Below are 6,226 nucleotides of genomic sequence, written 5' to 3' on the forward strand. Positions count from 1 at the left end.
TGAAATTTAAAAGGTTTGGAAGCACAGCTGCAATTTTCCCTTGATGATTTATTATTCTTACTTCTTTATTTCAGTATTTGTAGTATAAGAAAATGTGAAATTGGTCCATAATTTGATGCTTAGCACTTGGCCTAGCATGATTAGGCAATTAAATCAACATTATAATCCCGAGGGAAAAAAATCCACTTCCAATATAAAAAAACTTAAGGACTGCTTTTCAAAATTCAGGTCATGAATAAGATTTTAATTAAATTTATTACGATTTAATTGAGGGAAACTGAAATAGCCATATTTTACAATCAAATTCCTTCTCTCCGTTCAATTGGATGGAAACCTCATTCGAAATTATCTCCCAATTCATCTAACCTCTCTTAATTTCTCCCTCACTTCATTCTATTAATTTCGTGTATAATGTAGTCTTATTAAATTCGGTGTAAATGATTTTAATTTACTTAATGGAGGCAATGGAAAGTTCCACAGCCCTGGCCTCGTATATAGGGTGGGAGGAGGTGGTGGTTTTCGGTGAGAGCGTAAAGCAACAGGTCCATTATTATTTGAAGCGAAGCAGCAGTGGTAGTGGCGGTCCAATCTGGTCATCGTCGGGAAGGAGAAGTGCCCACATAGTGGTTGTATTATTATGGGATTAGAGATAAGAAAGAGTACTGCTATTTTCATCCACATTTTTTATAAGTACATCCCACTCTAAATTCATCCCTAATAAAATTTTAAAAACTTACAAAAATACTATTTACATCCATGTCATATTCCAATCTTATCCTTATTAAATTCATTCATTTAAATAATATTTATCCATATGAATTGTATGTATTCATCCCACTTTAAATATATCCCTAACACTATAGATTCGCCCAATCCCTAACATCATAAACTCTTAAACCAAATGAATTAAATAAGAACAAATCTGAATTGATTGAACATTAAATTAACATGAAATAAATTCCTTGTTTATTGAAGTTTTGAGTATTAGAATATTTCAAACAACAAAAGATAAAGAAACAAAGAAGAATAAAGTTCAATTTAAGCAAGCAGAATTTTACTAACTTTGTTGGCTACAATTATTCTTCTTTCTTGATTAAATGATGAAACTGCATCAGATTTCATTTGAAGGCAAACGAAATCTGATATGATTCCTGTAATACATTAGTTTAATTAAAAGAAAAGTCAAAAGTATTAAAAAAAAAAAAAAGGTGATGTGGTGCATTTATTTTATATCAATCCATTGCCAAACAAATCCATTTGCCTACACATACAAAAACATGCAGAGAGAAACGGAAACAGGGAGAAAGAAAGAGAGTGAAGAAGGGTTGGGGGGGGGGGGGGGGGGGGGGAAGAAGGAGAAAAAGAAAAAAAATGGAAAACTCGCTAACGTGTTAGAAAATAAGTTCTTCTACTATTAGGCTTAAATTCTTTGAAGTTAAAGGTAAGTAAAAAGTTATTTATTGTCAAGTTATGTTTAATTTTATAGTTGTTAAATTGTTAGATTAAATTCAATATATTAAAGGGATTAAATATAATAAATTATGAAATTGAGTAAAATGAAAGAAAAACTAGTTTTAGTGATTAAAGAGGTTTTAGAAATCGCTTAAACATGAAATGATTAAGTTTGGGTATCGCCTATTTAATTATTGAGATTACTTAAAATAGTTAATTGTTGATTTAAAAATTTTATCATATTTTAGACGGCGATACAGATATCGGGACAACTTACCAATCGAGCTGATATTGGTGTACATAGCTCTGTGAGTGGAAAAATATCTATACTTTTAAAATATATATAAATTAAGTATATTGTTAAAGTATGTGCAATTATGTGTTCGAATTACATGATTATTATGGAAATCTCTTTTATTATGATACATGTGGAATTTTAAGGATTATTTATTGTACACTTGTGACTTGGTATATGAGACATGTGATATTGAAATTTGTTTGATATGTGAGACATGATATTGAGATCGACCAGAAAACTACCCGTGATTATGTACTTCTTCTAGTTCACAGAGGGGCCTTGGTCGTGTTCTATACTACACTGAGGGGTCGACTGGGGATGAAGGGGTTGTGATTGTGTATATATAGTTCACTGAGGAGCCTTGGCTGTGTTCTAGAATTGATTATCAGAGGTTTTGAGACCCGCTTTCCTTCACAGAGAGGCCAAAGGCCCGTGGCGAAAGTTCTTAGCCCGATAGGTGGATTACAGATTTTAGTCAGATGGTACATTTTTGGTGAATTTTTCAATACATCTGATGTGATGAGATTATAGCATGATTACCATCTTATGATTATATCATGACTTGAAATGATATTTTACCACGTAATGTGAATGTCTCATGTCTTGGCTATAATTATATGATGTTATCTTACGAGTTATCAATGATATGAACTCGATTTTCGATAAAAATGTAAAAATGAAAAAGTATAATTATTTTCGAACTTCTCCACTCACCGAGCTATCAACTCATAAATTTTTTCGTAATTTTCCTACAAGTGGAAATTGATTTTTTTTAGCTGGAAGAGCCTAATGATTTCGAATGAGAGCCACACGACATGTTGAGTGTTATAACTCATTTTGATGGAGCACAAAGTAAATAATTTGGACCCATCGCATTATGTCAGCTTTGGTAATAGATTTGACATCTAGTCAGCATTTATCCTCGGCGCACGTCACGCTTCCGGTCCACTAGGGTGATTCGGAACAAGTCGTGTCAATTCCTGACACAAAAATCACATTTAGGGCCACCATCACCTATAATTATATTCATGTATTTTTTCTCTTTCTATTAGGATTCTAGTTAAGCATAAATGAAAATAAGAACTAGTGGATCAATTTAGAATTATGTAGTTTTATTTAATTTTGTTTATATCTTTTTAAGTAAATTTATATATGATTTTAAAATATAATAAAATTTAATTTTTAAAAGTGGATGTATATATAAAAAGTGTTGATGGAAATAGTGGTACCGGATAAGAAATTGTTTTCATCCTTGAAATACGCCATTGTTTAGCAATGAAGGATTCCCCGTCGAACATCTAAATCATACAGATAAGTCACCAGATTGTTCAACAACAAAGCAATTATTGTCTCATGCTCAGAGCCTGTCTACCATATGTGCATGAAATGATAAAAAAAAGTGATAGTGTCTGCATAGTCCATTGTTTTTGAATAGTGTGAGAACTTTTTGTTGGAGGTATACAGCAAGAATTGGTTATTAACTTGGTTTGTAACAATTATTATGTATTGGTCATTCAATTGAATGTGGGGAATTGAGGTTGGAGAAGGAGACGGATGAGGGAGAAATGTAAAGGATTTAGTATTATTCTTTATATTTTATTTTAATTGTTTAAAGGGTTAAAATCTGTTTTGAAACTTGATTGTTGTTGGAAAGTGCAATTTTTTATTTTCTTTGAATTTCGAATTAGGGGTATTTTTAAATGGATATTGAGTAGAATTTCCTAAATTTTGTGTAATTACAAAGACAAGATTCTCTGTAATCAATTTTTTCTGTATAAATTCTTCGAAAATATTTTTCTTTAGTTTGACATGTAACCTAGGAGCTATAATCAAATATATCTTGTCGTTACATGTTATCAATGCATAATGTGACCTGTGATTTATGGCATTTTGATCTATAACCTATTACCTTATAGCTGTAACTAAATACCTATCTAGTTGTGATCTGTTACCAATGATATGTGACCAGTGACCTGAAAGTTGTAATCAGTTATATGTTTAGTTGTGAGTTGTTATCAGTGTATAATGTGACCTGGGATTTGTGACCAAATATGTCTTATTGTGACCTTTTATCAATTCTAATGTGACTTGATACTTGTGACCAATGACATGTAACTTGTAACCAGTGACCTAGAAGATGTAATTAGATATATGTCTAGTTGTGACATGTTATTTATCGGTCACAATTTCTCAAATTTATCGCTCACAATAACAAACTTTATAAGTCACAACTTATTCACGATCACAAATTGGTCTTAAGTTAATTCTCGATTACAAATTATCAAATTAATTACAACTTATTTCTCAATTACAAATCGCAAATTTTATAGGTCATAACATATTTCATGATCACAAATTATCAAATTAATTGGTGAAAACTCATTTCTCGATCACAAAAAATATAAATTGTCACAATTACAAATTTAGTCACAGGTCACATATTTTTAGGTCAAATGTTATTTATTAACCACAATTTATTCTTTTTATTGATCACAATTATCTGGCTACAACAACTCTTTCTCAAACCTATCCCTCCCCGCTCCTGCTCCCATTCCCACCACCACCAGCATCAACCCTAACACTTCAAAACCAGTACCACCTCAATCAAAACTACCATCATCATCACCATCTCTACATCAAATCCTCCACCACCTCCAACCCAACATCACCAACTACACCTCAAATGCCGCGTTAACCACCACCACCAAATAATTCACAAATGCCTAAGCGCCACAACCTGCATCACCACCACAACATCCTCAATCACAACCATCATCACCACCTCTACAATGAGAAATGAGAATATATACGAAGAAGAGAAAGCCTAGACGAAGAAAAGGAAGCCCAATGCAGATCTATGAAGAAGATGAAATAGGAATTTGGTGGTTTTATGCTTTGCAGAAGCTACATTTCCCAATCTCATCTTAGCACATTCATTACCTTTCGAATTTCAGCAGAATAAAAAAGTCCCAAAAACACTATACCAGTGCATCAACGACAGTGTGAATATCTGCATGTGAGAGAGAGATCTGGGTTTTTAAGATTTTGAAATTAGTTAATCAACTTGCAAATCTGGGTTAATTACTAATCCTACCTTATTTGATAATATAATTAACACCTAATCTTTGAATAAAATTAGTTAAAACTTGATTAATGATAATATAATTTTAATCACATGTTTTCCTATAATGCGAAGTGCCTAAGTTCATTTAAAGAAGTGGGCCTACCTTGCTCCAATGCTGTCCTGCCAACAAAGGCTGAAGCTTTGTTCGAGCTCTTTCCGAAAAAATAAATTTTATAATAATAATTTTTTGGAGATTGTGCAGTTAGAGAATAGGAAAAATTTTAGATTTACAAGTAAAATTATTTTATTGAAAGTAGTAAAAATGAGTTATCGAAAAAATTAATTTTTTAAATTAATGAGGGTTGAATCTTTTTAAACCAGTTCAAATCACTATTATTTTGTGAAATTTGAGCTAAATGGCTGCTGTAATTTATATAATTTTCTCTAAATAAAATGTTGTTTTTACAATTATTTAAATTAGTTTAAAAATTTGTAAAAAGAACATTTTATTTAGAGCAAATTACATGAACTTTCCAGGCTATTGTATAAATTTTCTTATTTCACTCGCATACTACAAAACTTATAAAGAGGTGTAGCATAATCTCTTATACTTTTACTATTATCTGCATATCTAAAGAATTTGAGATTTTACCCATCAGAAAATTAATTAGTCCAAAGTTAAGTTACATGTTTTCCTCGTAAATTTGTATTTTTTTTTTTTCAGTAAATAAATACTTTTAATTTGTCGTGGTTAATTTAATTAAAAAGAAAAAAAAAGGAAAATTTGAAAACATTTCAATTAGGAACTTTTTTTTCTAATTTGTTGGGTAAATATTGTTTTTCTGCACAATGTGCAGCACATTGTTGCCTTGTTGGATCCAAGAAGTTGAGAATAATTGCTAAGGAAGGCACCAGGTCTGTGGACAGCAAAGAAGGAGACAAAAAGATAGAAGATAGAAAGTAAAAGTAAAAATATATATATAATAATAATAATAGTGTACCTTGAGCAAAGGGCAATACTATAGAGTGCATGTATAAACACTGCTTGCCTTTCTCGATGATAATAGCATGTTTACAATTGTTCTTCGTCGTGAGAGAAAATGACAGAATTAGAGTCAAGTAAGATGCTTCAACTTACTTTGCGTTATTTTATTTTATTTTATTATTATTATTTTTTTTGTTCATTTGTGGTTGTTGTCTCAAGTTTCCTTTTTCAACTTGAGCTCTATTATTCAATTGCTAGTTCACAAATAAAACTTGCGAAGCAACAAAGAAGATAGTACTTTTTATGGTCCATTCACAGTGCCAGGAACAGCAACTTTTCTTGACTAGTTTGAAAAACTGCTTGCCACTCAACTTATAGCATTGTTTCATTTAGTCATCAAACTTTCTTTTCTTTTGCTTTAAGTTTG

Source organism: Olea europaea, chromosome 2 (genome assembly GCF_002742605.1).
Source record: "Olea europaea var. sylvestris chromosome 2, O_europaea_v1, whole genome shotgun sequence".
Classification (NCBI taxonomy): domain Eukaryota; kingdom Viridiplantae; phylum Streptophyta; class Magnoliopsida; order Lamiales; family Oleaceae; genus Olea; species Olea europaea.